The 14247-nt window shown below is 44.0% G+C and overlaps 1 protein-coding gene across 2 annotated transcripts in view; it reads right to left on the reverse strand.

Moving 5' to 3' along the window:
• Window positions 1-14247, reverse strand: part of ESYT2 (extended synaptotagmin 2) — a 542370-nt gene that overhangs the window by 330957 nt on the left and 197166 nt on the right. The gene's annotated exons all lie outside the window — the stretch shown is intronic.

The following is a 14247-nucleotide window of genomic DNA, read 5'->3' on the forward strand; positions in this document are numbered from 1 at the left end:
GCAGGAAGGGGGAGGGCTGCCAAACTGGTCTTCAAAGGCAGAGAAGGACATTTGCAGCACCCAACAACACCCCCACATCCTGCAACCCCAGACAATTAGGTGCCCCCTTGATTAGATTAGGAGAGGGCAGGAGAGGGGTGTGTTTATGATTTTTAGCCACACCAGTGGGTGGGCTCAGCCAGATGTAACCTCCAAAAATCAGATTCATCCATGTTGGATTTTTAGAGACTGTTGCCTTCTGGAATGGATTTTTGCCACACTTCCCAGGAAGTGGTCATCACAGGGGGACGACCCTGTCCCTGATTGGAGAACCAGGGCCCCCCTGCTTTTCACCCAGGAGCAAGGATAAAACTGGCAGACCTGCACCCACGCCTCAGATCCCCTCCAGAATTCAACAAGAAAGGAACTAAAGAAGAAGAAGGACTGCCCTGCTGGACCCCTGGCCTGCACCTGGACCCTGCACTCAGAAGGACTGCACCAGCTGCACACTTGGGCTTCACCACAAGAAGGACTTTGCCTGGCTTCAACTGATTCAAGGAGGGACTCCCTGTTTGCTACAGGTGAAAAATTGCTAAACTAGAGTCCCCTGCACCAACTCCTGAAGAAAGCGACCAGCTGACCACTGTCCAGTGGCCAAAAAGGAGTTTGCGCCAGGTGCATTCTGGGAGTTGAAGTCCGCACCCCCAAGGACCATCACAGAACTTCTGGACCCTTGGGGTGAGCTGTGGACCCCAAAAGAACCTTGAAAGAACATCTGGGTGAAGCCCCAGAAGTTTGGAAAAGATTGGAGAATTTTTGAAAAAAAGCTCCATAAAGTGACCGACCAGACGCGGAAATTCTAGCCGGCTTGCCTCAACCGCGACCCGGCCTGACTTCGTGGTTCGTCCCGGTAAAGAAAAACATCCAAAAAAGAGACTAAGTCCGAACGTAAAAAGTTGACCGGGACCTCCCAGCCATCGTATCCGAGAAGGGCTCCATGGACGTCGGATCAAGATCCAGGTTTACCCCGGTCGAAGGATTTTCATCTCGAAAAAACGACTAAGTCCGAAGGTAAAAATCACCACCGAGGAAACCGACTTCGCGTATCCGGACAAGGGCTCCAGGAGGTCGGATTCAACTGGCAGGTTCGTCCCGGTGAAGAAAAACTTCAAAATAAAGACTAAGTCAGAAGGTAACTTTTTAACCGAGGCCTCCCGCGACTTGTAGCCGAGCAGGGCTCCATCGCGGTCGGCCTGAAAGTTTGACTTTGCCCCGGTCCTGGTGCAACCAGATGACCCGATTGGCGCTTTTTGTTTCTAAGCGCTAGAAAATAATAATACTTTAAAAATTCATATCTCCGGTTCCCCTGAACCGATTTTAATCGTTTTTGTGTCATTTTAAAGATAAAAATATAAGCTATATTTATAAATTGGTTTTGGATTTTTAAACTGTTTCCTGTGTTTTATTTAATTACTGTTTTGTGATATTTGAATGCTTTACACTTTGTCTCCTAAGTTAAGCCTTGACGCTCGATGCCAAGCTACCAAGGGTAGAGCTGGGATTAATTTACTGAGACCTAACTGTACCTATGTGGAGGTTAGTGGCTTGTTGCTAGGTGTAGGTACCTACCTGCCCTACCAATAAATTCAACAGTCTTGAAATCTCCAGAACAAATGTGCATATCACTGTGAATCGCACTGTAAGAAACAGTCTTTAAAATGTACCTCACTTCACTAGGTGCTCAGCGTTGTAATTGTTTTACTGTAGATGTCATAAGGAGCGCGCATCACCGCTGTGCACTGTTTCAAACAAAGTGCACTAAAAAGGTGAATTCTTCCTTATGGGGCATTATCCGCCCAGCTGTAATCTTGCAATCGCTATGTCCTTGTATACTCCCCCCATCACGTAATTTCTCTGTAGGTTCTCGCCATGATCGTAGGTGTTCCTCTGCTCTGCCATTGTCGTGTGAATGAGGAGCCACCCTTCTCCATCCACTCTTGGCCCTTCACCGCACTGGCCAGGTAATCGCCACCAAAATTGTTGTGAGGGAATAGACAACAATGAAGGAGGTGTGTGGTTTTATTGTGGACAACAGCTCAGAGCAAACTCTCCCCTGCTGGCCAGTCATCAACTGCCTCACTCTTAAAACATAATATGAAATCTTGCAATCACAGGATTCCACTGCAACTTAAGCGCGAGACATGAACAAGCCCATACCCCAGGACTTACACTCCATACAACAGAATGCTAGAAAAGTTTTGCTTCTCCGGTGAATAACTATCTGAAAGAGCCACTCTTCCCTTTACATAACATTGCTATTGTAAAACAAATCCCTAAACTTTGGGATTTAATTCACAAAATTGTTATGTGGTGGTTTGTTTTCGTGGTATTAAGTAGAGGGTTGCAAACATACCTGCTGGATCTTGTATGGAGGTCTTTTTGAGGGTCACAAAAAGGGGCATACAGAAAGGGTGATACAGATTTTAATTTAGTTGGAAGTCCACTTTCAGTTATGAAAAGAGGTAATACAGAATGCTGCAGCTCAAATGCTTTTGGGAATTCCCACATTTCAGATTGCCTCCCCTGCACTAGCCACTTTACACTGGTTACCTATACACAAGAGGATTCAGTTTAAAGCTCTTGGCATTTTTCCCCCGCTAGGAACAATGAAGGGGCCACAAACCCTTCATCAACTGGTCTGCACATATTGCCCCAAAAGACAGCTACGATCTAGCAACTTGAGCCTTCTTGCATCCTTAGGATGAAGAAAGCTAGATGTGGTGGGTGTGCTTTTGCTTACTTTGACTCCAGACTGTAGAACACCTTAACCTTAACCCTTAGAATGACTGACAACCTACTCAGCTTCAGGAAACAAAATCAAGACATATCTGTTTATTTAAGATTATTGTGTAAAGTCTGGATACCTCCCAGCGATGGGAAGCCCATCTGGTTTAGATGAGCTTGATAAACCCCTTGATTTTAACTGAATTGATTTTACTCATGGTACCATATTAATTGTATTAATTATTGTGATTTCACTCTGCGATCAATGGATATCGCCAGTTGAGATCTGATAAAACATCTTTGACAGAAAAGGGTTTTCTCTTGGAAATCACAGTTAGAGGTCCAGAGGTAAAATAAGGACAACATTTAGGTATCTTCTTGAGAAAAAGTCTGACATGATGAATAAACCATGTTCTCTCAACAGCTGCAGCAGCAGTCACTCGATTACCTAGTGCTCTACTTGCAGCTTCAGAGTTCTAATGGACAACTAGAAAGCTAACATTCTTTAATGATGACAAAATGGATGCCATCTACTGAAATAGGAGTTGCTTATTTTAAAGCGTTCCTATAGAGCAGATGACGTATATGAGCATTAAAGGGTTTTTAATGCAGATATGGATTCAGCTGCTTCAAAGGATGTGAAGGGAAGTAAGGGTTTGTAATCTTTTATGTAATCATTTATGGCATTATGTATTTTTAAAGAGCTAAACACAGTTAATAAGAGAGAGTCCTACCTAAAGCCAGCATCCCCGTTCCACATGTTTTTACCGGCTATCTATTCTGTCTATTGCTTAATTTTAAAATACTATCACTATGATGGGGATACAAAGTTTTTTTTTTTTATCTTCCATCTTAAAGCATGGGAATAGATTCAAAGGTACCTGAAACTATCTGTAGAGAGACTTCAGATTTAAAATGAATGGATTTGTCGTCTACCTGATAATGAGACACTCTAAATGAGTTGCCGTTTGGAAATGTTCTTTTTATTACTCCAAAGCTTTTTGTCAGTAGTTGCATCTCCCTGGCTGAACATACAGTGACTTTGAAACAATTGTTATTGTGTCTAAAAAGAAGTCTATTTACTTTATCAACTACATTCAAAGGTAATTGTTATAAACATTTTACAACAAGTAACATTATAAATCAGTCAGAACAATGAGGTAACTTTTTAAATATACAATGAAAATTGTCACTGCACAATCTACACAGGCTGGAAAATGTTAAAATATAAAACAAACATTTGGAAAGAAATGTCTTCAAGGGCACCTTTATTTCAGAAATTTGAAGCGAACAGCCCAACCATTTCATGTACGTATTCAGGCCTTCTGGTTGGGAAACTTAATTCTGAAGCGGTTATGACCAGAAAACATGTCCTCACTGCAGACACATTAGGTGAGCAAAGTAATCCTTCTAGTTCTTTAGCATTACGCTGAGATCTCCACATGCGGCTGTTTTGGGAAGAATACGTAGTGATATGTGAGTTGATACTGCTATTAAGTTTGCCTCCAGTAGCTATGAATCTCCTGGGTAGATAACAACAAGCTATGAGCCAATCAAAATGTAACAGTGTGGTACTGTTCACCTGTTTGATTTAACCGTTCACACACAGTTACTAGAAACAACCATGTGTTTTTCACACATTAGTACTTATTAAACAGAAAAGGTTTGTGATTGGTTTCTAATTCTCACTTAAGCACCCTCAGAAAGGACTGGCGTGGAGTGGACAGAGCTTGATATCCATCAGCAAAAGGGCAAGGATAGTTAAGCGCAAAAGCAGGTAAATGCGACTTCAGAGAGAGTCATATAATGCACTGTAGTAAATAGTTTACTAATTACATAATTACACTATGCAGAAGCCTAATGGGTCAACAGACAGACTTTCATCCATTTTATGCAGTCTGTACCTTTCCAATGCATAATTCAATCACATGTATTGGTCGGATTCACTAAGAATTATAACTGGTTTAAAATGCTTTCAAATCAAATAAAATAAATCCTAGTCACACAATAGCTGTTTGTATGAAGCTTTTTCTGTTTTTACCATCGGCATATGGGTCTTGATTGACTGGCTCTTCAAGTAATTATAGGCTAGGTGAAGGTAATTATGAGAAAGAACTGAAAACTAGCATTATATCACGTTAGGTCACACTATGAACAGACACACGCTTTTTAGCATTTGTGCAAATCGCTAAATATCTGTGAAATTCATTGACGTCTGCTGAAGTGTCAATTTCTGTGTCGAAAACACATTCTTGGGCGTTTCCCTTTAGTTTCACGAGTGTAGTTTTCAGTTTTAGTGTCTACACGTCATCACGTGCCTAATCAGCCCTCTATGCCGAGTACATCTTAATGTAACTAGGCTCATCACTAATAGTCCTGGTCCAGGATGAGTCCATTATGTCCAATTTCCGAGGACACGAGCCTGTAAAAATAAATAACTGCCCATCAGGGAGTTTCCTGCTCCTAGGCCTGTGGCACTGCTCGACGCCAGCCCCTCCCACAAATGGCAAACTAAAAGGGAACAGTATGCGCTACGATAAGACAAAAGCTTATTGTGGCTCATTTACTGGTCTGCCCAACTTTCTATCACTACTTAAGTAACAGCGGACATCACGATTGAAAACATGCTGGGCACATGCAATATCTATCAATTCACCCACATTTGCTGGATATTATTACAGAGTTAGAGCTTTCTCAGCTGCTAAATAACTTGTATGAAGCTGTGTCTATGTATGCCATTATCAATATTTAACCTTATGGTATAGCTTAAAACTTGGCTCTATCTGGTTTAATTTCCCTCAGGGGGATGTTTTACAAATAAACATTAGCATAAAGATAGCATATTTAAAGATTCAGCTCTTGACCATCGCCCTAAAGGAGTGGAATGGGGGAATTAAATCACAAGCCCAGACATCTGGCAGTGCTATCTGGTTTCTCCTAGTAAACAAGGAACACATAGGAATCTATTTGTATCTAACACCCTTTGTGAATGTGTTCCTGCTTGGTGGCGACAGACAGTTATAGGTGGTACCTGGCACTAGAAAGATAACCTAAAGCTGCCTTTCTAATTTCAAATAACCTCCTAGGTCACAGGCAAGAACATATAGATGCAATCTCAGCAAAGAAAAAACAAACCACAACAGCTGCACTAATAGACACACAATCAATGACTCACAAAAAGTGTGCCAAGTAAAACACACTTCACTTTTACAGAACATTACCATGTCCAGGGTTGCTATTAATAGGCACAAAGACATATTAGCAACGCATGTACTTTCAGAAAATATTAAGCTGCGCACACCATTATTAATCACTTATTGGTTTGAGTACTTTGTACAAAATTGCCAACCAATAGCCCATGAACTAGTTTTAGTATACCATCGCTAGAGCATGTTGGTTTAAGTAGGCAGCTAGCGTGTCACTTGCCTGCGGCCTCCAGCTCCTTCTTCTTCACCCCGGTCCAGTTACCACTGTTTGACCAAGTGGCACCGCTGCTGCCTGGGTTTTCCCGCCTGGGTATTCCCACTCACTATTCTTCACGTCAACAGAAGCCCCGCCCACCCTAGGACCTACTTAATGTAGGATACACCACGACCACGCAGCAGATGCCCCAATGGAGTACCAAAGGCAAGCCCGGCTCCACCCATAAAAACCTGGACCGTGCCCAGCAACAGGAACCCTGGCCCCTAACACCAGTTTCATAAAAAAACCATTTCAGGAATACCATTGCTGAGAATCCGTTTCATCTCAACCTAAAAGTCCCTTTCTAAGCCTAAACCTCACCATCCCATACCAATTAATACACCTCAGCATAGCCAAACTCCACCCAGCACTGACCCCTAAAAAACCCTCACAGTCCTTAAACATCATCCATTCATGGCCCAAAACAACTCCTCATCACACTAAACTACTCATCCCTGAACCCCAAAAAAACCTTCCTACATCTAAACTCCACCCAACCCTGAATCCTCTTCACTACCCCAGCCGCCACCCATAAACGAACCGTAAAAACCCTCGCCGGCTCTAAACTCTGCCCATTCATGAACTGTAAAACCTCTTAACACCTTCACACTCCACCCATCTTGAAACCTAAACAAAACATACCACACACACAAACCCTTTCAATACCCAAACGCCAATTATTCCTGACCCCTAAACATTACCCCTCCCTGAACCCAAAAATCCCACAGTAGTCCTAAACTCCACCTAAGTATAACATAATTTTGGATGTTTCCTTAAAAATATTTTTCCTTTCAAATGTTTTTTTTGTATTTCCTTAAAATTAGATTTCCATGATTTGGTTCCCTGCAACGTGGTATCTCAGTTTTCACTTCAATCCAATGCAACACCACAACTACAGTTGCTATCGGAGTCAACGAACGCCACCACTGCTCCTCCTCCGTCCTCCACAACCTCAACAACACACCAGCAACCACACTGCTGCCTCACGCCCCCCATGTCTATGGTAGGACCTTTCTTCTGCACCCACTGCAATTTTACCTGTGACACATCAGATGCTAACACCCATACCTCCAAACAACTGATGCAGCCGCCGCCACCCCATGCCAACTGTCGGCCATGTTCTTCAACGTCTGATCCCTTGGGAAACACTCCACCAAAATCTGTGACTTCCTCACCAACAACACACCCGACCTTCACTTCCTGACCGAAACATGGCTCAACCCAGCCTCCAAGTCAGACATCGCCACTCCCATCCCGTCCTACAAACCAGAGAAAGGACTTGTGATCATCTACAAAAACACGATTAACTGCTCCACCTCCACAGACTCTGACTCCAACCTTATGGAGCATCTCCACTTCAAAATACGAACAGACTACAAAAACCACCCTGAAGGGAACCCTTGCCTATCGTCCCCAAGAACTCCAAGCAAAATTATGCAACCACATATCAGACTGCGTCACTCCCCTCTCCATCACATCAACCAACTACATCCTCCTCGCAGACCTAAATTTCCTCAACAGCCTCTGTACCCTCGGACTGACCCTGCTCGTAAAAGGACTAACCCACAGAGCAGACCCTATGTTTTCCTCCAACAACAGGATGACCACAACCCACACAACCCCGCTCACATGGCCAGACCAATACATCATACAGTCCAAGATACCTGGCCACCAAGCCACCCATCAGAAAAACCCAAAGCACCATCAAGACACTGGGGAAAAATATCCAAAGAAAACTGGACCAAGACCCTACAGGAAAGCAAACCCAACCACACTGGAAACCTCAATGTTGACCCCAAGTTATCCAATAAATGGCTCACCGACTGCGCCAACCACATCGCTCCCACCAGAAATAACAAATGACCCAGCTTGCACACGAAACAACCTCAAACAGTCCAAGCACCACTGCAAACAGCTTGAGAATAAATGGAGACTCAACAAAACCACCACCGCAAGATCCACATACAAAGCTGCCCTATACCCCTACCACCAACCACTATGAGATGCAAAGCAAAAAACTAAAAGCCGGCCCCAACAATGTTAAAGAAGTCTTCACCATCGTCAAGGAGTTCTCCAACCCCACAGCTTCCAACAACACCATACCTTTCCAAGCACTCTGCAATGACATCTCAAACTTCTTCAACCAGAAGACTGCCAAGATCTAGCAGGGCACGTCCCTCATCGCGAAACAGTAGCTAAGCAACAGTAAGCCCCTCTCGAATTAAGACATCGCTGCTTTGATGAACACCATCCAATCAGGAGCCCCCTCAGATCCATGCCACCCCTTCATATACAACCTTGGAAGAACCATTGTCTCCCCCGCAGTCACTGTCATCAACACTTCCATAACTACTGCCCCCTTTCCGTCTTACTGGAAAAATGCAGGAGTCAATACCCTATTGAAGAAACCACAGCAGACCTCCAACACCCTGAGAAGCTATAGACCCTTTTTGCTACAAAAATTCCTTCAAATTCGGAATCCCAGCCCATGTTCTACGCCAACTCCGAACCACCCAGAAAGCCACAGCAAGACTCATCCTGAACATGCCACGAAATAGCAACAACTCTCCACCCCTTAACAATCTCCATTGATTCCCAGTCCAGAAAAAATTTAAGTGCAAGCTACTCACTCACACTGACACAGCTCTCCACAACACCAGCCCAGCATACCTGTAGGAAGCTGGCTCTGTATATGCTATTTCAAAGTAAGAAATAGTGTGCACAGAGTCCAAGGGTTCCCCTTAGAGGTAAGATAGTGGCAAAAAGAGATCATTCTAATCTCTATTTTGTGGTAGTGTGGTCGAGCAGTAGGCTTATCAGAGGGTAGTGTTAAGCATTTGTTGTACACTCACAGGCAATAAACGAGGAACACACACTCAAAGACAAATTCCAGGCCAATAGGTTTTTATATAGAAAAATATATTTTCTTAGTTTATTTTAAGAACCACAGGTTCCACAGGTTCAAGATTTACAAACAATACTTTAAATGAAAGGTATTTCACTCAGGTATCTTAGGAACTTTGAATCGTCACAATAGCATGTACAGTTTTTTTTTTAAATGGCAATAAGCTATTTTAAAAGTGGACACAGTGCAAAAATCAACAGTTCCTGGGGGAGGTAAATGTTAAGTTCACAGGTAAGTAAAACACTTACAGGGTTCAAACTTGGGTCCAAGGTAGCCCACCGTTGGGAGTTCAAGGCAACCCCAAAGTTACCACACCAGCAGCTCAGGGCCGGTCAGGTGCAGAGGTCAAAGTGGTGCCCAAAACACATAGGCTTCAATGGAAATAGGGGTGCCCCGGTTCCAGTCTGCCAGCAGGTAAGTACCCATGACCTCAGGGGGCAGACCAGGGGGGTTTTGTAGGGCACACAAGCAGGCACAGAAAGTACACCCTCAGAGGCACAGGGGCGGCCGGGTGCAGAGTGCAAACAGGCGTCGGGTTTCTGATAGGAATCAATGGGCAGACCCGGGGGTCTCTTCAATGATGCAGGCAGGGAGAGCGGGGGCTCCTCGGGGTAGCAACCACCTGGGCTAGGCAGAGGGTCACCTGGGGGTCGCTCCTGCACTGGAGTTTGGTTCCTTCAGGTCCTGGGGGCTGCGGGAGCAGTGTGTTTTCCAGGCGTCGGGTTCCTTAAAGCAGGCAGTCACGGTCAGGGGGAGCCTCTGGATTTCCTCTGCAGGCGTCGCTGTGGGGGCTTAGGGGGGTCAACTCTGGCTACTCATGGGCTCGCAGTCGCCGGGGAGTCCTCCCTGTAGTGTTAGTTTTCCGCAGGTCGATCCGGGGGCGTCGGGTGCGGAGTGGAAAGTCTCACGCTTCCGGCGGGAAACGTGTGGTCTTTAAAAGTTGCTTCTTTGTTTCCAAAAGTTGCAGTTTCTTGAACAGGGCCACTGTTCTCGGGAGCTTCTTGGTCCTTTAGATGCAGGGTAGTCCTCTGAGGTTTCAGAGGTCGCTGGACCCTGTTGGATGCGTCGCTGTTTTCTTCGAAGTAGGGAGACAGGCCGGTGGGGATGGCCCCAAATCAGTTGTCGCCTCCGTCTTCACTGCAGGGCTTCAGGTCAGCAGTCCTTCTTCTTCTTTAGGTTGCAGGAATCAATCTTCCTCGGTTCTGGGATCCCCTAAATACTGAATTTAGTGGTGCGTTTAGGTCTGGAAGGGCAGCAGCCAATGGCTACTGGCCCTGAGGGTAGCTACAACCTCTTTGTGCTTCCTCCCTGTGGGGAGGGGGCACATCCCTAATCCTATTGGGGGAATCCTCCATCTGGAAGATGGAGGATTTCTAAAAGTTAGAGTCACCTCAGCTCAGGACACCTTAGGGGCTGTCCTGACTGGGGAGTGACTCCTCCTTGTTTTTCTCATTATCTCCTCCAGCCTTGCCACCAAAAGTGGGGGCAGTGGCCGGAGGAGCGGGCATCTCCACTAGCTGGGATGCCCTGTGGCGCTGTAACAAAGGGGGTGGGCCTTTGAGGCTCACCACCAGGTGTTACAGTTCCTGCAGGGGGAGGTGAGAAGCACCTCCACCCAGTACAGGCTTTGTTCCTGGCCACAGAGTGACAAAGGCACTCTCCCCATGTGGCTAGCAACATGTCTGGTGTGTGGGAGGCTGGCAAAAACAAGTCAGCCCACACTGGAAGTCGGGTATGTTTTCAGGGGGCATCTCTAAGATGCCCTCTGGGTGTATTTTTACAATAAAGTGCACACTGGCATCAGTGTGCATTTATTGTGCTGAGAAGTTTGATACCAAACTTCCCAGTTTTCAGTTTAGCCATTATGGTGCTGTGGAGTTTGTGTTTGACAGACTCCCAGACCATATACTCTTATGGCTATCCTGCACTTACAATGTCTAAGGTTTTGCTTATACACTGTAGGGGCGTAGTGCTCATGCACCTATGCCCTCACCTGTGGTATAGTGCACCCTGCCTTAGGGCTGTAAGGCCTGCCAGAGGGGTGACTTACCTATGCCACAGGCAGTGTGAGGTTGGCATGGCACCCTGAGGGGAGTGCCATGTCGACTTAGTCATTTTCTCCCCACCAGCACACACAAGCTGGCAAACAGTGTGTATGTGCTAAGTGAGGGGTCCCTAGTGTGGCATAAGACATGCTGCAGCCCTTAGAGACCTTCCCTGGCATCAGGGCACTTGGTACCAGGGGTACCAGTTACAAGGGACTTACCTGGGTGCCAGGATTGTGCCAATTGTGGAGACAAAGGTACAGTTTAGGGAAAGAACACTGGTGCTGGGGCCTGGTTAGCAGGGTCCCAGCACACTTTCAAATCATAACTTGGCATCAGCAAAGGCAAAAAGTCAGGGGGTAACCATGCCAAGGAGGCATTTCCTTACAATACCTCAACCACCACCTCAACTTAACCCACCAGACACCTTTGCTTTGCAATCCAGGCAATAGAACACCTCCCTCGCATCAAGAAAGCCAGAACTGGACAGAATAAACAAGCTCCTCTCAGGAGGATATCAAAGTGGGAAATAAGCCTCTCTTCTCTCAGTGCAGTCTGGCTAAGTTAAAATCATCCAGAGCTCTTTTCACGTAGCCATTGGTTAAAGAATCATATATTTACATTTAGTCCAATGAAAATAGAGCTTCAAATCTAAGATATAACTAAACTGTCTTTCACATGTTGATGATTGGCTCCTCTTATCCTGTTCCCATCGTTGGCCTCGTCAGGTAACAATTTTGTATTTCTCTGTCCTTCAGTCAGTGCATCCATTGTTAGCTATTGGGAACATCGCTTTCACACACTAAACTCTACAATGTATCGATAGCTAATACAGCATTTTCGAGCAAGCAGTGCTCAAGTTTGGTCATCGCAGTGGAATAATACAAGTATTCAATTCTCTACATAGCCTTTTTTATGTGAATTATTTAAACCGTACAATTTGACGTGAGGATGTGCAACTCAGTCCAAGACCTTTCTAACTTAAGGCCTACAATTTATAAAGCAAATATAAAATAAGTAATCATTAATATAACATACTACTACATTTCTCAAAACACGAGCACATCATCTCACATTAATAAGCAATTAATAAGGACACTTCGTGATCACTAGCGGCCACTCACGTAGGCACATTTTCCATGTCTTGTATTATTTTCTATATTAATTAATTTTCTATGCAGATTCAACTTTTAGAATACATGAATATTTATTAGTAAAAATTCAGCGTTCACAGTTCCGCTGGGCTGTTTGTTAAAGGCAAGTCCTGTAAGATGATCGCTTGATCAATGCAAAATGGAGTACATGTTTTGGGAAGTAACTGTGATATGCATAATAAATGACCCACATATTTTATTAAAAATAAATGTATACATGTAGGCTTCTTTTTAACTGACTGAATCATTGCATCTATTTTACACTATTTCACTCAGGGAGGTACTAGAGATCGTAGTTATAGGTTGGTGTTCCTCTACTTTCCTACAAAATAATTATTCTTTACTTTTTTAATAGGATCTGCAAAATATGTACAGTTTTCATTCACAAAAAAAGACTATTTTAAAGCACTGGGGTCTCTTTTACCTAAACGATTTAAAATGTCAATGATCATCACTGTGTAACAGGTTTAAAAGTTCTTATTTTTTTGAGTGACCATATATAATTGTAGACATTAGGTGAACAGGGTAAAGTAAACTAGAAAGCTGTAAAATGCCCTAACTATACTTTCAGGAAGGGGTCTCTTGTATAACTGCCCTTTCTGAACCTCCCATTGTGATGTAGAAGAGGACCAGGAACATATGACACTATAAGGGCTATACGAGCACAGAAAGGGAGCAAGAGCTCTTAAAGAGAAGGAACACCGTGGAGACACTTGGGCAGATTTCTAGATGAAAGCCCTGGCTTGCAATTTCAAGTGAGTAACTTTTCTTTTTTGTCTCTCCCTTTTTTTTTCTTCTTTTTTTAAACATCCCAGGCGTTTAGTTTGCACAGAAAAAACATCTGACTAACGGGAATTATTCTCTAAGCCACCCCTCATCTGTTTTATGTGATCCTTAGTACAGAGGGAATTTTACTGATGTGCCTCCCAGAGGAAATAAATTAATACTGCAAGGGTCGATACGCTGCCATTTCTCCCAGGTAACTGAGTATTTTGAGTAACTAAATAGATGCTTGTACTATTACTGTTTTTTTCTTTTATGCACCCTCACCATTTTTTCCACCAAGGCGTTACTTTACTGTACTGTTCCTTTGACACCTACCCTCCCCCCCTTCCACGCTTTCTTGTATATACTGCATCGTCAGCACTGTTGCCCAACCTGCTAATGCCAGTGTATAAAAATATATACACTGAGAGATCCTTTTACAGCAAAACAGATACTTTTGAGCTGAGTTTTTTTTTGTCACTGTGTGTTCTATACTGGCTGAAGGGCCTCAAGACCATCATGGGTGATTTGCCGTGCTCTATAAATGTTTGATTGCTTGATTGAAGGACGTTTTTACTTCCACTGACTGTGGGGTTGGAAGAAAAATTCACTTTCGAGGATAACCCGCATATGAGACCATGTGCAATTGAAACTAAAATGTAAATGCATTTAAGTAAATTATAAGGAACCATTATTCTTCATACTTACATGTGACTAATGTTCACCTGAAATATGGGTCAGCCATTTTATATGGTGTGTAGAGTTTCAGATTCAACACCGACAATATAATCGATGTAGTTCTCATTTGGAATCAATGTAGTCAATTCCGCTAATATGGTTAATATGGCATGGCTGCGGCCTTAATGAGCCAACGACAGCCACCCATGTAGAGCAACAGCTCCACTCTGGGATTGTGGCCAATAGTGAAACAGCTTCTTCCAGTTTACGGCTTGGCCTACCAACTGGCTGACAGTTATGATACTTCTTCTTTATAAGAAGTGAGTGTTTTCATCAGTCAATTCGAGACACCTCCCTGTAACATTTACATCTGGATCCCACCACACCCTTTCGGCAACCACACAAAATTGGACAAAAATACAAATCGAATTGGACCTAATTTGGCTTCACACACAGGACTAGCCCCATATCCTGG

The sequence above is a fragment of the Pleurodeles waltl genome, chromosome 10, assembly GCF_031143425.1.
Source record: "Pleurodeles waltl isolate 20211129_DDA chromosome 10, aPleWal1.hap1.20221129, whole genome shotgun sequence".
NCBI lineage: Eukaryota > Metazoa > Chordata > Amphibia > Caudata > Salamandridae > Pleurodeles > Pleurodeles waltl.